Raw genomic sequence first — 21,917 nt, forward strand, 5'->3', positions numbered from 1 at the left:
AGGTCAAAAGATTGGCTGCTATGTCCAGGCACTGTCACAGGGGAGGTACAAATCTGAAAGCAAGCAGGGAGTGCAGGTAAGGTAAGTATATGGGGGTCATAAATACCCTCTGCGAAAGATTGCTGTCGCAGAGGGTATTTATGACCCCCATATACTTATATGCTGTATAAGCACCCTGGTCTGTACTCTGTAGAAGCACCCTGGTCTGTACTCTGTAGAAGCACCCTGGTCTGTACTCTGTAGAAGCACCCTGGTCTGTACTCTGTAGAAGCACCCTGGTCTGTACTCTGTAGAAGCACCCTGGTCTGTACTCTGTAGAAGCACCCTGGTCTGTACTCTGTAGAAGCACCCTGGTCTGTACTCTGTAGAAGCACCCTGGTCTGTACTCTGTAGAAGCACCCTGGTCTGTACTCTGTAGAAGCACCCTGGTCTGTACTCTGTAGAAGCACCCTGGTCTGTACTCTGTAGAAGCACCCTGGTCTGTACTCTGTAGAAGCACCCTGGTCTGTACTCTGTAGAAGCACCCTGGTCTGTACTCTGTAGAAGCACCCTGGTCTGTACTCTGTAGAAGCACCCTGGTCTGTACTCTGTAGAAGCACCCTGGTCTGTACTCTGTAGAAGCACCCTGGTCTGTACTCTGTAGAAGCACCCTGGTCTGTACTCTGTAGAAGCACCCTGGTCTGTACTCTGTAGAAGCACCCTGGTCTGTACTCTGTAGAAGCACCCTGGTCTGTACTCCGTAGAAGCACCCTGGTCTGTACTCCGTAGAAGCACCCTGGTCTGTACTCCGTAGAAGCACCCTGGTCTGTACTCCGTAGAAGCACCCTGGTCTGTACTCCGTAGAAGCACCCTGGTCTGTACTCTGTAGAAGCACCCTGGTCTGTACTCTGTAGAAGCACCCTGGTCTGTACTCTGTAGAAGCACCCTGGTCTGTACTCTGTAGAAGCACCCTGGTCTGTACTCTGTAGAAGCACCCTGGTCTGTACTCTGTAGAAGCACCCTGGTCTGTACTCTGTAGAAGCACCCTGGTCTGTACTCTGTAGAAGCACCCTGGTCTGTACTCTGTAGAAGCACCCTGGTCTGTACTCTGTAGAAGCACCCTGGTCTGTACTCTGTAGAAGCACCCTGGTCTGTACTCTGTAGAAGCACCCTGGTCTGTACTCTGTAGAAGCACCCTGGTCTGTACTCTGTAGAAGCACCCTGGTCTGTACTCTGTAGAAGCACCCTGGTCTGTACTCTGTAGAAGCACCCTGGTCTGTACTCCGTAGAAGCACCCTGGTCTGTACTCCGTAGAAGCACCCTGGTCTGTACTCCGTAGAAGCACCCTGGTCTGTACTCCGTAGAAGCACCCTGGTCTGTACTCCGTAGAAGCACCCTGGTCTGTACTCCGTAGAAGCACCCTGGTCTGTACTCCGTAGAAGCACCCTGGTCTGTACTCCGTAGAAGCACCCTGGTCTGTACTCCGTAGAAGCACCCTGGTCTGTACTCCGTAGAAGCACCCTGGTCTGTACTCCGTAGAAGCACCCTGGTCTGTACTCTGTAGAAGCACCCTGGTCTGTACTCTGTAGAAGCACCCTGGTCTGTACTCTGTAGAAGCACCCTGGTCTGTACTCTGTAGAAGCACCCTGGTCTGTACTCTGTAGAAGCACCCTGGTCTGTACTCTGTAGAAGCACCCTGGTCTGTACTCTGTAGAAGCACCCTGGTCTGTACTCTGTAGAAGCACCCTGGTCTGTACTCTGTAGAAGCACCCTGGTCTGTACTCTGTATAAGCACCCTGATCTGATCTGTAATTTTGTATAAGCACCCCGACCTGTATTCTGTAGAAGCACCCTGATCTGTACTCCGTATAAGCACCCTGATCTGTACTCCGTATAAGCACCCTGATCTGTACTCTGTATAAACACTCTGATCTGTACTCTGTATAAACACTCTGATCAGTAATAACCCTAAATGGTTTGTGATATGGGTGTGTATGAGTACAGGGTTTCTATATTTAATTCTGGCATCCAATCTCTGCAACTATCACAGATAAAAAGCCCTTAGAAATCACATGGCCCTTTATACGGCTGCTATATAAACACAGCCAACACTAAAGTACCCACACATTTAGTAAAATATGTCTTCTTACTCGCCCACAAATGCCTCCTATTGTGAACAGAACATGTGTGCAGATTTACCCAAGATCCTGCATATCAGTTTTAAAAGATAAATAAGTAATTGTATATGTTGAAGTGTTTATGTTATACTATCAATCTTCATAGTGTCATTTATTCTCAGATTCCATCCCTACTGAACACAGGCTTTCTCGCTGAAACTGCCACTTGGTACAGCTATATGATTTTTAAAGCTGAACTCCGGGCACATACAAATACACATACTAATGCAGCTTTTGTATTCATTAGTAAATCATTAAATGTATTTTTAAATGCAACTGGTGTAAGTATTTGAATTTGACTTGGCATCACCCTCTTCTAAGCCCCTATACAGCAGAACTTAGACTGTGAGAGGGAGAGGCAGGACAGGGAGCCAATGAGGGGTGTTGCCTGCAAATGTCTTGACAAGGAACATACATATATGAGAAGAGTGATTAGAGTAATTAAGTGATCCGTCTGCTGCCGCTCTTTACTTGTCCAGTCACTAGGTTGGGGGTCAAGAAAACTGTGTAAATCTCAGAACACATGGAGCAAATGTAAAGGATATATTACCCCCTGTTCTCTATGTATTGCTACCTTTGTGTGAAATACCTGGTGTTCCTGAAGTCAGCTGGGAAACTGGCACTTCCAGGAGTGTTGACTGCCATGTCAGAAGTGTCCTTTATTTTCACCTTTTAATCCCACGAATAACACTTCCTGTCCCTAGGTGGCTAAGCTCAATCCTCCATTGTATCCAGTGGCGGCTGGTGTTTTTTTTTGGGGGGGGTGGCAAACAATGCACCCACAGCCACCAGCCGCCAACCCCACCCCACCCCCGGTCAGTCAGGGGGTCGCCTGCACCCAACACCCCCCCAGCGGTCGTACTGCACTTACCCCATCAAGAGGGCAGGGCTACCCTCTTGGGCAACGGCTTCTCCTGCATCTCCTCACGGCAGCCATGCGTCTCCTCCCTCCTCCTCCTAGGCGGCCAATAGGATCGCCTGTCCTCTTTGCTGGGTCCCTCTTTGCTGCTCTTAGCCCCTCCTTCCTTTGAGTGTCCCTTAGCCAATTTGGTGACCGCTCTTAGGACCCGCTTCCTGATTGCCCGGGAGGTGAATCAGTGTGACAATAGCAAATATTCATTCGTTATTGTCACGCAACAGGGTGAGCTCAGGGCGCAGTGCTCTGCACCCCGAGCCCACCCTTTTATGAAGCCTATTAGAGCGTCTGGATTCCCCACTGGAATCCATGCGTCTGGCGCCCTGCATGTAAATTAGGGGGCTGGACGCATGTATAGGGGGGGTTGCGCCAGTGCGCCCCTAATGGATGGGCCGCCACTGATTGTATCTATGGAAGGAACCATGGTTGCTACCCAGGCTGGACTACAAAGATGTTTGCCTTTGTTTCTCCCATCACATGGGGTTGGGATTAGTAGTTTACAGATAAAAACATCGGGGGATATTTATCCCCCATCCTTGCTGCTCTAACAGTAAAGAACCTCTACGACAGGGAGGTTCTTTACTGAACTTGCCTCCAAAGTTGATGGTGTCAACAGAGAGTGTAGATAAGTTCAAAAGACTTTTAGATGTGTTTCTTAGTGAACACAATGTACAGGGATATGGAAAATCGTAGTCACACACACACATACACACTTACACACTCTCAGGTTGAACTGGATGGACTGGTGTCTTTATTCAATCTTACCAACTATGTAACTTCAGTAATACATTTGAACATACTTCAATCAATCAGATTATGAGGTTGCTTCCTAAAAACAGAGATACAATGGATAATACATTATTACACAGGCAGTTAGGGGTGTGGGTACAGGTGAGATTCCCACACCTGCAACCACCCGCAACACTGTGAAATTAATATTTTTACCTCCTCATTAAACCATACTCTGCCCAATTATCACTAGTGAAACTTGAATTTGCTGCACGATATGTGAATAATCACACATATGGCTGGCCACACTTTATGCAATTTTCATAGTGTATATTAAAGTTCCACATTCAGCCTAGGTTCACACTGGTGTGGGCAGAACACCACATGTGACTCGCACAGGAATCACATCAAATTTATGTGCACATCAAATGCAATGTCTGTGTGGTGCGATTTGAGCCCTACATTTTGTACGGCTCAAATAGCATTGCATCAAAATGTTGCAGGACCCTTTTTTCCCTACGCCTGAAACGCATTGCATGGGTGTTCACACCCATGTGATGCGATTCTAGCAATCGCACAGCATTTTGCAATCTGTTTCGGAGTGTCGTTAATCTAACATTGATCCCCGCAGCAGATCGCATGGACGATGTGAGATTGCTTTGGACTGTGTTGCGGGGAAATGCAGCAAATCTTGTGCGTTTCCCACATCACATCAGTGTGAACCAGGGCTTAAAGTGTTACTAAACCCAGAACCTGCATTCACTATATCTGGTCTCCCACAGTACACAGAACATCGAAATGCAATTATTTTAATAAATATAAACTACTAAATACCTTTTCTCATCAGCAGTATATAAAAGACGTGACTTCTAACAATTCCTAGTAAAGCTTGAAGGAGGAGTTTTCATTTCCCCCACGATTGTCCTATCAATCCTCTTGATCCTCTGTCTGGAGAGTGCTGATTGGCCCTGTGCTGATCACATGCACCCTCCCAAGAAAAAAAAAACCTCTAGCAATACACACCAAACAGAGCATGGTCAGCCTGACTCCAGACACTGTGTCTTATCTGGACTTGTCCAGGGGGACAGTGCAGGAGGGGGAGGATCTGTGCATACACGATCAAACAGTCTTTATATACAATGCAGAGGATTAACCCCTTAGTTTCCACAGTGAGTATAACAGGCATGCTATTCTGCATTTACACACTGATTTTACTGTTGTGGGTTTAGTAAGTGTTGGTTCACACAGGGGCGGCTTCAATGTCATCCGACTCTGAGGCCGCCCCGCACAGCATGACCTCAGGGCGGCTTGCAAACGACTTCTTTAATAGATGTCAATGCAAGCCGCTCCGAAGTCGCCCCAAAGTACTACCTTTTTCTAAGTCAGAGCGACTGGAGTTGCTTCTATTAGAACGGTTCCATTGTACTGCATGGGGCATGACTTGTCAGGCTGATAAGTCACCCCTGTGTGAACCGGCACTAATTATTCAATCTGCTATCACTCACTATCCTGAGATTGTTTATTGTGACCCTGGGAACTGCACCAAGGGAGTGGGGGGGCTTTCCTGGAATCACATTTGAAACAAAGTGCACCCATGACAAAATTTACAAAAAATAAGCTATTGTGTGGCCCTCTGGACATGTTAGGGGCTGCATTTTTAGGGATCCTTGTATTTATGAAGTTCACCAGCACTGCTTTAACTCATACAGGGAATACCCATTATAACCTTGGCCCACAACACAAGGGGTTAAAGTGATTGTAAAGGCTTGTTTTCGCAGTTGGTTTTGCACAGAGCAGCCCGCATCCTCCTCTCTTTGGGTCCCTCTTTGCTGCTCTTAGCCCCTCCTTCCTTTGAGTGTCCCTCAGCCAGCAGCTTGCTAAAGGGGGCACCCAAGCCGAGTCAGAGCTCCATGTATCCATTCAGACATGGAGCACGGACCTGGCCCAGCCCCCTCTCTCCCCTGATTGGCTGATTGACTGACTGCCGTGGGAGCCAATGGTGCCACTGCTCTCTCTCAGGAAGAGTGCCCTGGATGGCTGAGGGGATCGTGGACATCGCTGGAGAGAGAAGGGGCTCAGGTAGGTAATTGGGGGGTGCTGGGGGGGCTGCTACACACAGAAGGTTTTTTATCTTAATGCACAGAATGCATTAAGATAAAAAAAAAAACCTTCTGCCTTTACAACTCCTTTAAACATTGGTCTGGACTAGTAGATGTAACATTTTCTGTGTTATATATAAGATAAAGACTTCCATTTCCCATCGAAGAAGGTGAAGTCCAGATGTTCGGCAAATGGCAAGCAAAGATCCTCGATCCATTGAGTACGTGGGTGAAAAATTCTTTGAAAGGGCTTAATAAATTTGGCAAATGTTTCAACGGTTGGATGATCAGCTCAGCTAGAGCGTAGAACTGAGTCTAAAAGATATCCGTGGGTATCTGATTGTATTAAAGATTTGGCTTTCTTATTTTAATATACATAGCAAGAATTATGAATGGGCCTTTATAGACGACTAAAAAAAATGAGGCCTTCCTAAGTGCCATGGTCACAAGAAAATAAATGTGTACTTCATACCTGGAGATTCCATGAGCAGCTTCCACGTCTGGAAATTCCCACAGATCCTACTGTCGATGAACTGGAAAAAAAAAAAACACATAGAAATAGAGATGAGGAGGAAGAAAATGAAAGCTCCAGCAGCAGTAGTTTCTATTCCTTGCACAGTCTGGACTTTCACATTACAAATCTATTTTATAGATGAAGCCTGGGGGAGGGAGGGGGGGACTTCCACACAATGCACAGCCCAGCTTGACGTAACCTGATCTCTGCTAAAACGAAAGTGATCTATGGAACACAGCAACAGCAGTCCACTGTAAACACATCCACCTAGTCTCCTGTACACAATGCCAGGGGGTGCAAAACCGTGCCACAGCCTGTGCCTGCCATACCTGCCATGCTAAGACCATTGTATGACAGGGACTGTATTGTCACCTGGCCCCCGCATTTCCTTTCTAACGGCTTTTCCTGTCATGTGCTCATATTACCATGAAGGCCAGCCTTCAATGCTGTGTTCCTTCCCTCATAGAAGATGAGCACTGAGGAGAGCAGCGGGCAGCAGGTTCTGAGTAATCAGAGGGCACCAGGTACACAATGGTATGCTACATTGCCAAGAAGGCCTCGTGCACACTGGACGTTTTTGGACGTTTATACTGCAGCTGTTTTTGGCTTTAGACGTTTCTTTCTACAGTCAATAAACTCCCCAGCATGTTATCCTATGTGTCCATGCACACATAGGCTGTTATCAACTGTTTTCGGCTGGGGGCGGGGGGTTAGCTGTAAAAAAACTAGTAGGTCCTAAAAGGAGTTTTTCAGCTGTAAAAACGCTTTAACGTAAAAAAACGCTCAGTTTTTGATCCCATTGAGAAAAAATAAACGCTAATGCTAAAAAACGCTATTGCAAAAACTTTGAAAAACGCACTGCAAAGCTACTGGCGTTTTTATAACGTTTTTATAACGTTATTATAACGTAAAGTGTGCATGAGGCCTAAAGGTCACCTGGAGCATCACTAATAGGAAATGCACATGCCCATTTATTTATTCTGTTATTTATATAGCGGCGCCAAGTTACATAGTGCTTTACATATACGTATATTATACATTCACATCAGTCCCTGCCCTGAAGGAGCTTACAATCTAAGTTCCCCAACTTACATTCATACACATACTAAGTCCAATTTAGACAGGATCCAATTAACCTACCAGCATGTCTTTGGAGTATGGGAGGAAACCCACACAGGGTGAACATGTAAACATCATGCTGGTAGTGCCCTGGTTGGGATTGAAACTGAGGACCCTAGTGCCTGGATCTGCAAACTATGGCCCTCCAGCTGTTGCAGAACTACACATCCCATGAGGCATTGTAAAACTCTGACAATCACATACATGACTAGGCATGATGGGATATGTAGTCCCTGAACAACTAGAAGGCCATAGTTTGGAGACCCCTGGATAGGCTGAGATACGTCACTGATGGCACTACCAGTCACAGCACGCTCTTTTAACCCGGCCATAGATGGACAGAATCTCAGCCGGTCCCTGCTGAACTCAATCCATCTATGGGCAAGCTGGTTGCATCAAAGTCGATCGACTTCAGTACAGCCAGCTTGTCGGATTTTTTTGGTGAGCGATTACTGTCGCTGGCTATAGCCGCTAGCAGTAATCATTGTGTTCTGCCGACAGGAAAGGATCCCTACCAGCAGAACACAATAGCGCTGCAGGAGGGATTCCCTCTTCCACACTGACTGTGTTGATGGGGGAAATCAAGCGATTTTCTTTCCTAAAACCCATGGTTGCAAGGAAGGAAAATCGTATCATCTATGGCCTGCCTTACAAAGATGCTTTTAAAGTGGGCGTAAACTACCATCTCTGACTTGTACCTATAGCTAAGCCTATAATAGGGCTGCTTTAATAAATGACTTTGTCAAAAACCTGTGTGCTGTTTTTATATTTGACACTTTTTTTTTAGGTGAATGGGTAGGGGTACAATGTACCCCATACTCATTCACATAGAGTGGGGGGCAGGGAACTGGGGGCCCACAGATTTCCGATAAGCCCCCCTCCCGCAGACACCGACAATCACTGGCCAGGGTTGTCGGGAAGAGGTCCTTGTCCCCATCAACACGGGGACAAGGTGCTTTGGGGTGAGGGGGCGAAAGCCCCCCCGCCCCAAAGCACCCACCCCCCATGTTAAGGGCACGTGGCCTGGTATGGTTCGGGGGGGGGCGCTCGCTCGTCCCCACCCTCTTTCCTGACTTGCCAGGCTGCGTGCTCAGATAAGGGTCTGGTATGGATTTTGGGGGGGAAACCCCACGCTGTCTTTTTGGCGTGGGGGTTCCCCTTAAAATCCATACCAGACCTAAGGTTTGATATGGTCCTGGAGGGGGAACCCTATGCCGTTTCTTTTTCTAATTTGGCGTGGCGTTTCCCTTAAAGATTCATACCACACTCAAAGGGCCTGGTATAGTCAGGATCAAAATCGGATCCCGTTCATTGAAGTTGGATGGAAGTCGGACTTCAAGTCGCAGTCAAAGTCGGATTCACAGTCGTATGACTGTCATGTCGTGCCAGTGTGAACCCAGCCTTAAGCTGAAGTTTAATAAAATGTAAAAAAAAAAAAAGCTAGCATCAGGAACAGTATTAGATACCCCACAGTGGTGATCTTCCAGTGTTATGGGGTTAATACAAGTGGCTGCATCTGTGACAGGTGTCAGTGCCAACAATGCCTGTCCTATCCACCCCTGAGCTAAATTTATAGAGGCTGTACTATCGGTTCCCACAATGAAAAGAGTTCTATGAATGGAGGATGGACATTCAAACATTCAAGTTTCTGCACAGATGTCAATGGAAATTGCACCCCGAAATCACAAGAAGTAGTACAGAAACAACTTTTTGAAATCAGTGCGGTGCCACAAATGCGGCGTTGCACAAATTAGGACAGTGCCATTGCTGGTAATTGCTGATGATTTGACATGTCAAATCGCACCATTAAAGTACACATGTAAAAAAGTATAAAAGGCGACATTGAAAATATTAAATTAAATTATGCTGCTTCAAATATACAGGGGTACCCTGCCAGAACGTTGTATCCTGAAAGTGGGACCCAGCACCATCAGAATATACTGATCCGCGGCTGCAGCCAGGTGATCTAACAATTCACTTGTTGAACAGGAAGGGCCAAACACAGATCGAAACTTGGCTGGTCCCCGTTGAACCAGCTGAATTTTAACCACTTCAGCCCCGGAAGGATTTACCCCTTAATCCCCAGGCCATTTTTTGCGATTCGGCACTGCGTTACTTTAACTGACAATTGCGCGGCCACGCGACGCTGTATCCAAACAAAATTTATGTCCTTTTTACCCCACAAATAAGAGATTTCTTTTGGTGGTATTTGATCACCTCTGCGTGACAAAAAAGAGTGACAATTTTGAAAAAAAAAATCATTTTTTACTTTCTGCTATAAAACATTTCCAAAAAAAATGTAAAAAAACAATATAGGCCAAATTATATTCTGCTACATATTTTTGTTTAAAAAAAATCCCAGTAAGCATATATTGATTGGTTTTTCGCAAAAGTTACCACGTCTACAAAATAAGGGATTTAATTATGGCATTTTTATCATAGATTTCTTTTTTACTAGTAATGGCGGTGATCAGTGTTTTTAAGCGGGACAGCGACATTGCGGCGGACAGATCGGGCACCGAATGGACATTTGACACTTTTTTGAGAACCAGCGACATTATTACTGTAATCAATGCTAAAAATATTCACTGTTATTGTACTGACACTGGCAGGGAAGGGGTTAACATCAGGGGCAATCAAGGGGTTAACTGTGTTCCCTCACTGTGTTTTAACTGTATGGGGGAAGGGCTCACTGGGACAACACACAGATCCGTCTTCCTGCATAGCAGAAAGACAAGATCTGTGTGATCTCGCCTGTCAGAACGGAGATTTGCCTTGTTTACACAGACAGATCCCCATTCTGTCACTGTGGGGAACGATCGGGGGTGGCTGGCGGACATCGAGTCCGTCGGACCCGCTGATTGGCTCCCCCCCACTGGCCAATGAAAACACACACAGATCGCCCTGTATGAGCCCGACGTACACCTACGGCGATTTGCGCAGCCCAGTCAACCTACCACAGTAAAACTGCGACGGCTGGTCGGCAAGTGGTTAATCCTTCTAGGGCCAGCTTATCCCCTTTCCCGCCGAGCGTACGCAGATGTGCGTACTCGGCTTTCCGGGGTTATACCGGGATGATGCCTGCAGCTGCAGGCATCATCCCGGTACCGTTGTTTAGAACGGGCGAACGGCTATCCAGATATAACAACTAAACTATAACAACAGCTAAAAGCCGCTCGGCTGTTATACCGGAGGAGCGGGAGGGGACGTCCCCCCCTCCCGCGCCATCGGGAGGCCCGGTGACCAATCAGCTGTGGCTGGGGACGGACTGGAACGAAGCTGTGGGCGGCTTCGTTCCAGCCTTCTAATTGTAAACACGGAAGCGACGTCATGACGTCACTTCTCGTTTACTCGGCTGCCAATGGCGCCGGTTTTAAAAAGATACACAGTATTCAGAATCGCCGTTTTCAGCAATCTGAATACTGTGAAGTGCAAAGGAGGGAGGTCTTTTAGACCCCCGATCCCTCCATAAAGAGTACCTGTCACCACCTATTACTGTGACAAGGGATGTTTACATTCCTTGTGACAGCAATAAAAGTGATCAAAAACATTTTTTTTTTTTTAAACACAATTTATAAAAATAAAAATGAATAAGAAAAAAAATAAATACATTTTTAAAGCGCCCCCTCCCCGCGAGCTCGCGCAGCAAAGAAAACGCATACGGAAGTCGCGCCCGCATATGTAAACGGTGTTCAAATCACACATGTGAGGTATTGCCGCGATCGTCAGAGCAAGAGCAATAATTCTAGCACTAGACCTCCTCTGTAACTCTAACCTGGTAACCGTAAAAAAAATTTAAAGTGTCGCCTATGAAAATTCTTAGGTCGCGTAGTTTGTCGCCATTCCACAAGTGCGTGCAACTATAAAGCGTGACATGTTTAGTATCTATTTACTCGGCGTAACATCATCTTTCACATTATACAAAAAAATTGGGGTAACTTTACTGTTTGGATTTTTTAAAATTCATGAAAATGTTCCTTTTCCCAAAAATCTGCGTTTAAAACACTGCTGCACAAATACCGTGTGATATAAAATATTGCAACAATTGCCATTTTATTCTCTAGATTCTCTGCTAAAAAAATATATATAATGTTTGGGGGTTCTAAGTAATTTTCTAGCAAAAAATACGGATTTTAACTTGTAAACACCAAATTTCAAAAATAGCCTTAGTCATGAAAGGGTTAAAGTATTAAACCCAGGACCCTGCATTCACTATATCTGGTCCCCTACAGTACACACAACATGGAAATGCAATTATTTTAGTAAATATAAACTGCTAAATACCATTGGCACTATATAGCAGTCTTGTGACCTCTATCAGTGTCCAGCAGAGCACTAGTTAAAGTTTGTAGTAGGAGTTTTCATTCTCCGCTGACTGTCCTATGAGGCTGCAGGACTCCTGAGCCTCTGTCTGGACACTGCTGATTGGCCCTGTGCTGATCATACGCACCCAAGAAAAATAAAAAAACTGTCTAGGAATACACACCAAACTGAGCATGTGCAGAGTGCCCCCAAGGCTATGCACTATCATCAGATGGATTGGGGACTGTGGAAGAAGGGGAGGATCAGAGAGGACATGATCAAACAACCTTTTTACACAATGAAGAGGATTAACACCTTAGGTTCCACAGTATGACAAGCATGCTTTACTGTGTATACAGACTGATTTTATTGTTGTGGGTTTATTAACACTTTAAGAACACAAACAGCACACACAGTCAAAGCACACACACAGCACATAGAGCACCCCTCAAACTTTCCACTCGCATTGTGCGAGTGGAAAATGAGGGCTTGCGAGCTGGGCTGAGTGGGGAGGCGAGCACCGCCGGCGGGTGGGGTCGATCAGGAGCCATTCTCCCAGTCATCGCCCCGATGGAAGAGAGCATGGAGGAAGAGGAGAGCCATGGGGTCATAGAGCGGTATAGCACGTCGTTACAGCTAACATAAAATTGCCTCCGCTCTGCTCGCCGTCACACACAGCCCCACCTCCTAACCCAGTGCCTGTAATAGACAGAATACGGGTCCAATGCTGGGATATGTTCTGTCTATCACAGGTGCGGGGTCAGGAGGAGGCGGGGCTGTGTGTTAGTACAAGCAGAGCGGAGGCAATTTTATGTTAGCTGAAACAGCGTGTTATTCGCGCTCTGTGATTCCCGGCTCTCCTTTTCCTCCAGTCATGATCCGGCCACCCTCACTCTTCCTCCACCCTGGCAAGGCTGCAATATTGGGCACAGTGAGGCTGCGATGTTGGCACGGTGAGGCTGCAATGTTGGCACGGTGAGGCTGCAATGTTGGCACGGTGAGGCTGCAATGTTGGCACGGTGAGGCTGCAATGTTGGCACGGTGAGGCTGCAATGTTGGCACGGTGAGGCTGCAATGTTGGGCACGGTGAGGCTGCAATGTTGGGCACGGTGAGGCTGCAATGTTGGGCACGGTGAGGCTGCAATGTTGGGCACGGTGAGGCTGCAATGTTGGGCACGGTGAGGCTGCAATGGGGGCACAGTGAAGCTGCAATGGGGGCACGGTGAGGCTGCAATGTTGGGCACTGTGAGGCTGCAATGTTGGGCATGGTGAGGCTGCAATGTTGGGCATAGTGAGGCTGTAATGGGGGCACAGTGAGGCTCCAATGTTGGACACAGTGAGGCTGCAATGGGCGCGGTGAGGCTGCAATGATGGGCACAGGTCACGCAGCATTGATGGGCACAGGTGAGCCTGCATTGATGGGCACTGGTGAGGCTATGCTGAGGGGAACTGATAAAGTTGTTGTTAATATTTATTTTTGTAACTTAATTCTACATAAAACATTTAAGTGTAATTTCATGAGATAATTTATGAGGGCGTGATTAGTGGCAGAATTAGGGGTGGGACAACTGGTGGCGAGTAACCCTCGAGGCCTGGCTAGTAGCTCAGGACTTGAAATTTTGAGCACTGACATAGGGTATGCATTGCTTTGGAACACAAAACACACACAGAGCATGCATTGTCAGGGTGTACACTACCTGGGAACACACACACAGCACACAGGATACACACTGAGGACTGCTCAGCACAGCGCATGTACAGCCTGGAAATACAAAGATCCCAAAGAACATACAGAGAATGAGAACACAGGGCACACACACTGAGAGCACACAACACTGTTTGTATGGTTTATGGTAAGCTTTGCTAGAACAGCATGGCCAAATCACTATTCCTGGCCTCATCATAGCACTGATATACTTCCTACAGGTTTTGGGGTTGATTTAGTAAAACCGGAGAGTGCCCAATCTGGTGCAGCTGTGCATGGTAGCCTATCAGTGTCTAACTTCAGCATTCAGCAACATTTAGTACTTCATAAAAGGTAGGAAAGAAGAAAATAAATTATCTCCAAAAATGAGGGGGGGGGGGTGGTCTTTAGTTTAAGACAACCTTTTAAAAATGGGTGGAACTCCACTTTAATACTGATTTATATTAAAACTAAGCTTTTTTGTGAGTTTATTAGTACATGTAATCAATCAGCATCATATATCCTGCTCCTATAGTGTTTAGCAATAGGAGGTCGTGGAGGAGGAGTGTCATTTACCACTGTGTATATGCCCATATGTGCGACTCTATACTCATGTTGGCTGCACAGAAAAGAAAAGGGAGGAAATAAAGAGATTAAAAGGGAACTGAAACTGGAACATGCTCAGTAGATGACACAATTTCAGGCTGCAGTGGGGACACAGAGAAGATGGGAGGGACATCTGAAGGCAGGATTGACAAGGTATATTTCACTCTACAGAAAATGAATGCTTTAGTGGCTTTGCGAGTGTGCACATTCTGTTACAGTGAGGGAAAAAAGTATTTGATCCCCTGTTGATTTTGTATGTTTGCCCACAAAGAAATGATCAGTCTATAATTTTAAAGGTAGGTATATTTTAACAGTGACAGACAGAATAACAACAAAAATAAAAAAAAAAATCAAGAAAAAACACATTTCAAAAAAGTTATAAATTGATTTGCATTTGAATGAGCAAAATAAGTATTTGACCCCTTTGCAAAACCCTTGTTGGCGATCACAGAGGTCAGACGTTTCTTGTAGTTGGCCATCAGATTTGCAGACATTTCAGGAAAGATTTTTGTCCCACTCTTCTTTGCAGATCCTCTCCAAGTCATTAAGCTTTTGAGGCTGACATTTGGTAACTCGAACCTTCACTCCCTCCACATATTTTCTATGGGGTTAAGGTCTGGAGACTGGCTAGGCCACTCCAGGACCTTAATGTGCTTCTTCTTGAGTAACTCCTTTGTTGCCTTGGCTGTGTCTTTTGGGTCATTGTCATGCTGGAATACCCAACCACGACCCATTTTCAATGCCCTGGCTGAGGGAAGGAGGTTCTCATCCAAGATTTGAGTGTACATGGCCCCTTCCATCATCCCTTTGATGCAGTGAAGCTGTCTTGTCCCCTTAGCAGAAAGCCCCGCCAAAGCATACTGTTTCCACCTCCATGTCTGATGGTGGGGATGGTGTTCTTGGGGTCATAGACAGCATCCTTCCTCCTCCAAACACGGCGAGATTTTGGTCTCATCTGACCACAACACTTTCACCCAGTTCTCCTCTGAATGATTCAGATGCTCATTAGCAAACTTCAGCTGGGCCTGCACATGTGCATTCTTGAGCAGAGGGACCTTTGCGGGCACTGCAGGAGTTCAGTCCTTCATGGCGTACTGTGTTACCAATTGTTTACTTGGTGACTATGGACCCAGCTGCCTTGAAATTATCAATAAGATTCTCCTGTGTGGTTCTGGGCTGATTCTACACCGTTCTCATGATCACTGAAACTCCACGAGGTGAGATCTTGCATGGAGCCCCAAAACGAGGGAGATTGACAGTTATTTTGTGTTTCTTCCATTTGCAAATATTCACCCCAACTGTTGTCACCCTCTCACCAAGCTGCATGGTGGTGGTCTTGTAACCCATTCCAGGCTTGTATAGGTCTACAATCTCGTCCCGGACATCCTTGGACAGCCTTTTGGTCTTGGCCATGGTGGAGAGATTGTAATCTGATTGACTGAGTGCTTCTGTGGACAGGTGTCTTTTATACAGGTAACAAGCTGAAATTAGGAGCACTCCCTTTAAGTGAGTGCTCCTAATCTCAGCTCGTTACCTGTATAAAAGACACCTGGGAGCCAGAAATCTTGCTGATAGGGGATCAAATACTTATTTCACTCATTAAAATTCAACTCAATTTATAACTTTTTTGATATATGTTTATCTGGATATTTTTGTTGTTATTCTGTCGCTCAGTGTTAAAATAAACCTACCATTAAAATTATAGACTGATCATTTTTTGTCAGAGGGCTAACATACAAAATCAGCAAGGGAATAAAATACTTTTTCCCTCATTATATATTGCATTTCATGAGAGTTTTTCATAGTCTGGGTTTAATGACACTTTACATTTCTGTGTCCATATAAGTAGAAGGATTTTGTATTCCCTAAACTCTACTAAGACAGTCTACTGATGTGGCCATTTTTAGCCAGACTGAGTACCAATTAATGTTATGTGTTATTTCCCTCCTGAAAAGGGGTCTGAAAGGCATCTCCCATGCCCTGCTCCTCTGATTCATCAAAAATTGTTGAGTGATGCAATTATTTGTATTTTGGATATGGCAGCCAGCATGGATGCACAAGAGCAGTCAGATTGGGTTTGCACATTCAACCACCTTTGCCAAGTCTATGGCGATTAAGGCTTTGACACACTATCAGCAGTTACATGACTCTGTTGATCACAGTTAAAAGATGTAGGAGATTCATACGCAGAAGTCACCATTAATGGCAGTGGTTGGAGGGGTGTCATACTACAATTTAGTCCAAAATATCCTATTCCACTAATGCATACGCTGCCAACAATCAGGGTCTCTGAAAGATTAAGGGGACTTCAAGTGGAAGTCCATGCTAAAACTAAAATCCCTGCATCTATAGCCACCAGCATTCTAACACCATCTAGGCCTGTAAAGAAAACATGGAGTATACATACCTTTTCTGCAGGCGATCCAACCTGATCCCACGCTGAGCTGTCAGCCGCAGCTTCGCTGTGTGGGCGGGTCTAGGGGACACTGCCGCCAACGGAAGCCCCATAGTAAGTCTATGGGTGAAGTCACTTCCCATTCACACATCAGCCGTTGTCGGATGTGTCCTCTGCAGAGCTTCCGCCACTGGAGATCAGGTCGGATTGCCTACAGAAAAGGTATGTATACTAGTTTTTTCTTTACAGGGCTAGATAGGTTAGTGTTAGAATGCTGGTGGCGATAGATGCAGAGCTTTTAGTTTTAGCATGGCCTTCCACTTTAAATGTGATTCTTTATATTGAAAATGTTGAGCACCTGAACATTTTAAAATAATTTTCAAGAACACTATGCAACAAACCTTTTGTAACTAAACAATCTGGGCGGAAACAAACAAAACACTATATACAGAATTAGAGCTGCACAATTCTGGCTAAAGTGAGGATCACAATTTTTTTGCTTAGAAGATAGATCACGATTCTCGCAGCGTAACATCATCTTTAAAACATTAAAACAAAAAAAAAAAGCTGGGCTAACTTTACTGTTTCGTTTTTTTTTTTATTCATTGAAGTGTATTTTTTCCCAAAAAATTGCGTTTGAAAGACCACTGGGCAAATACAGTGTGACACAAAATATTGCAGCAATTGCATTTTATTCCCTAGGGTCTCTGCTAAAATATATATAATGTTTGGGGGTTCCAAGTAATTTTCTAGCAAAAAAAAAAAAATCGATTTTAACTTAAGAAACAAGTGTCAGAAAAAGATTTAGACTTTAAGTGGTTAAACTTCCTGCATTTACATGTTGTTAAAAACTGCCTGGATTTTTTCTTTACACACAAGTTTATCCCTTTGATCTAAGAAGGAAGAGTTACTTACAATGTTTCATGTTAAAAACTTGGCAGACTGCCCAGATGTTTTTTTTTGACAGCTGAGTGAGCAGATAAGGCTTCGTGTACACAGACATTTTACAATCTCTCCTGAACGATTTAACTTGACAGATAGTAACCCACGTTTAAAACGTCCATTTTGCCGCATTTGCGCTTAGAAGCGTTTGAAAGAAATTTTTTTTTTTTCAAAATAGTCAAAAATGAAATGCCTCTAAACGCAACTGCCTAGAAACGACTATAAACGAACTTGTGTACATGTACTAATAAGATAACATAGAGGAGGGTTCAGGAGCAGTTGAAAAAAATGCCCAACTGCTCCTATATGTCCGTTTACCAGCAGCAGTGTACATGAGGCCTTAGGTCACATACACACGATCAGGATTTTGGTCGGAAAAAGATATGATGGCTTTTCCAATGGGATTCCACTCAAGCTCGCCTTGCATATACACAGTCACACAAAAGTTCTCTGAACTTTTGACTGCCAAGAACGTGGTGACGTACAACACTACGACGAGCTGAGAAAATGAAGTTCAATGCTTCTGAGCATGCGTCGAATTGTTTCCGAGCATGCATAGGAATTTTGCGCGTTGGAATTGCTACAGACGATTGCATTTTCGGATAGGAACTTTTTCCAACCGAAAAATTGAGAACATGCTCTCAATCTTTTGCTGGCTGGAATTCGGCCAGCAAAAGTCCGATGGAGCATACACACAGTCGCATTTTCCGACCAAAGGCTCTCATCGGCCTTTTGCTGGCCGAATTTCCGATCGTGTGTACGAGGCATTAGTCTCTCTACTTGTTATATGAAAGAAACGGCAAACTCTGCAATAGAGATCGTCAGGGGGGTTGAATTGAGATCACGATTTCTTTTAACGATTAATTGTGCAGCTCTATACAAAATTAGGGCATGTTTAATAGTTTAAAATATAATTGATATATATATTTGTTGTTTCTCCAAATGGCATTCTATATCTTAGGCACTGCAATCATCCGCTTTGCTGAAAAATTGCTAAAATATCAATTAGCCCCATGCAGGGAATATTTTAGGCAGTCTGACATATTGCACCAAGAAAAGAGAACATAATTACTATAGCTGTCTCTATGTACCAGAGTAATTCAAACTATACACAGAGAGAAGACAAAGTACTATGATTCTATGTACCTGTCATTGTCTGGATTAATGTTAGGCTGTCATATATAATTGCTGGGGTCACTTGTGGAAGCGGGACGGTCAGTATAACCTGACATATCTGAATTTCTGTGACCCTCAATAGACAAGAATGGAAAAACAAAGTTTTGGCTAGGTATGCACTTTAAACCCTCCTCACTGCAACACAAGTGGTTGTTTTGAGCTGGTGTTTTGAGGTAGGAAACATTTTATTTTCAACTCTTGATGCTGAATAAGAGGTGTGCTTCAATCAATAGCTAGCCCTCATGCTATAAAGAGGTTTGATCCACGTGCTTTAAAGCCCGGGCTGATTATTCCGTTGCCCCAGTGACGACGTCTCATAAGACAAAAAACATATGTCGGGCGGAGGACTTAGCGGTGACATCAGCGCGCCCGCCAGGGCATTGAATGACAATCTGTACTGAATGCCTGTTTTTACTAGACTTGTGAGTATATGTCTTTTAAATAAATTATAATCATTTGTGGAGATTTGTGCAATGAATTTTTCCCCTCTTTTCGGGCGTATTCTGCTTCATAGGATTTTGTGGGACTAATGTTTTGCGGAGAGATCCGGAGACCCTTACTAGGGGAACGATTACCACATGGGCCTTTCTGATGGGAATTAAGTTCCATACCTACAGCGACGGGTGTTCTCGCTAAAGCGAGGCTAGACCCTTTGCCTGGTACACACAGTGAGATTATCGGATGAATGATCGTCCGGTTTTTTTTTTTGTTTTTTTTTGCATGCTAATCTCATATCAAAACTGAAGAGTTTACTAAAGTTACAAAATGTTTTCATACGACAGAATAAAAATTCGGAAGTGGTGTAATGTGTTGTACGGTATTTGTATTGCATTTTCGAAAGACAACTGTACTGATTAAAATGGAAATCACACGATCTGGTATTGTACGAAAAAAAAAAATTCATGCATGTCCGATCAGATAATATCGGATGAACTGTCATGATCGGCTCTTGAAAGCTCTGTACTAACGATAAGATTATCGTACAATCGCTTAGAATGCGGTATTTTTCGTACAATTTTCTGATCGTGTGTCCGGGGCTTAAATGAGGTCTAAATGCCCAGTAAGAGGCCAATTTATACATCTCGGAGTGGAGCACAACTAGGTGATCACCTGCAGCACTATCAAAATAGGAAGTGCACGTGTTGGGCACCATTTATAATATCATCATCTTGTTTGAGACTTTGTATAATGAATTCCTGGATTTAGCACATCACTTCTGTATGATAGCACAGACTTTATGAATTTGAACTTTATTTATATCAATTTGATGAACTTATTTATCATATACACGTGATGAACAGTTATTTATGTTTTTTCAGGCACTTCGTGATCATTGGTTGTTTGACAGCACTTTATTTGATCAATGTTGTGGAATTTTTAACTAAGTTTATATAAGCACTTTTTGATGACAGTGCGCCACTTTCCTTTCTTCTACATTTTTTTACTTAAAGCGGAGTTCCGCCGAAATTTTTTTTTTTTTTTAAAGTCAGCAGCTACAAATACTGCAGCTGCTGACTTTTTAAAATATAGACACTTACCTGTCCTCACCCGAAGCTGATCTGTCCCTTGGCTCTCGGGTGGAGGCGCCGCCATCTTCGCCTTGCAGCTTCACAGCCTGGTTCCCTACTGCGCATGTGCGAGTTGCGCTGTGCGTCCTGACTGGTCCCTGCTGTCTTCTGGGACTTGTGTGTTTCCCAGAAGACAGCGGGGGGGGGGGGGGGGACAGAGGAGGGGCCAGAAATAGCGTAGATCACCGCGGAGCCTGCGGCGATCTATGCCCGGAAGTGGTATCTGCTCCCCCCTGAAAGGTGCCAACTGTGACACCAGAGTGGGGGGGGGGAGAATCCAATCAGCGGAAGTTCCATTTTTGGGTGGAACTCCACTTTAAAAAAAAAGGAATTAAAGAAGGTGGAGTAGAGCAAGTGGTTTGGCAAATCTAAACCTAATGAAAAGAATAATGGAGAGCTTCAGGCAAACTGCCAGGACAATGTACATTTAAATCTATAACTAAGACCACAAACCCAGTTTTTCTAACCTATACAGGTGACTGCATATCCCTTTTATTGATTTAGTTGCCCCTTTTGTACTCTTGCTAAATTTCTTCTGTATTTTTATATAGTATTGTGCTCAACACTTATCCCGTGATCAATATGTGGCCTTACAAGTGATATACACAAGAGAACTACACTAACACCACATGGCATCTGCATTGTATACAAATCTAGATTCGATTTCCTTTTATAGTTACTGCTTGGCACTGCTGGTACTTTATGATTCTGTTTTCCCAAGTTCTTTTCTAGCTCTGTTTTCCTAATTGTACTGCAGCAATGCCATTACCATGCCTTGGGTATGATTTTAGCAGCATGAGGATTAGTACTAGGATTGGTTCTACTCATTCTTATTCTCATTATTAATAATCCAGTGCATAGAATAAATAATCATTCTGACATTTTTGCTAATGACAAATTATGTAGAATTTTTAAAACTCAGCAGGATGGTTGTGTTACAGAACGATTCTAAGAAAATGCTGCCATGGTTAGTGTAGTACTTAACTACAGAAAACTGTGTGTTGCAAGTATCCCTTTGGGAATATATTAGTATTAAAACTGACTTGGATAATTAGCTTTTCTGCTAAACAGTTTTTTCAAGAGAAAACAGCCATAGGTGAGCTACTATTTCTATTAGTTATTTATAACAGAGTTTAAAACTTTGGGTCTTAGCTGGAGTTTTTCCTTAAAGTGAACCAGTGGCCAGGCTATGGGCATTAAAATATATACAGTGGCGAAATAATTATAATAGTTTTAATCAGTGGTGTATTTTAAATGGGAGAGACAGATTATCAACCAAAAATACACACGATACAAATGTTATAAATTGAATTGCAGTCCAGTGAGTAAAATAAGTATTTGATCCCCAAGCAAAACATGACTTTGTTTTTGGTGGAGAAACCCTTGTTGACAAGCACAGAGGTAAGACGTTTCTTGTAGTTGGTGACTAGGTTTGCACACATCTCAGGAGGGATTTTGGTCCACTCTTCTTTACAGATCTTCTCTAAATCCTTAAGGTTTCTTGTCGCTTGAAGTTTCAGCTCCCTCCATACATTTTCTAGAGGATTAAGGTTTGACTGGCTAGGCCACTCCATGACCTTAAAGAGGAGGTCCAGCCGCCCACCCCCACCCCCACTCCACCAAAAAATTAAAAAAGTCAGCAGATACAAATTCTGTAGCTGCTGACTTTTAATATTAGGACACTTATCTGTCCAGGGATCGCGCAATGCAG

General features: G+C 44.3%; 1 protein-coding gene across 9 annotated transcripts in view; it reads right to left on the minus strand.

Annotated features, from left to right (window-relative positions):
• DTX3 (deltex E3 ubiquitin ligase 3) overlaps positions 1-21,917 on the minus strand; it is a 177,619-nt gene that overhangs the window by 101,032 nt on the left and 54,670 nt on the right. For 3 of the 9 annotated variants that reach the window (XM_073613772.1, XM_073613774.1, XM_073613769.1), the window contains exons 1-2: positions 6,744-6,840; positions 6,373-6,433 (exon numbers count right to left, since the gene is read on the minus strand). The gene's annotated coding sequence lies outside the window, so the exon portion shown is untranslated. Of the gene's footprint in view, positions 1-3,789; positions 3,829-6,372; positions 6,542-6,743; positions 6,841-21,917 lie in introns of those variants that run through there. The other 6 variants (XM_073613773.1, XM_073613771.1, XM_073613775.1 and 3 more) reach the window with 4 other exon arrangements.

This window comes from Aquarana catesbeiana, linkage group LG02 (assembly GCF_042186555.1).
Source record: "Aquarana catesbeiana isolate 2022-GZ linkage group LG02, ASM4218655v1, whole genome shotgun sequence".
In the NCBI taxonomy this organism is placed as follows: Eukaryota; Metazoa; Chordata; class Amphibia; order Anura; family Ranidae; genus Aquarana; species Aquarana catesbeiana.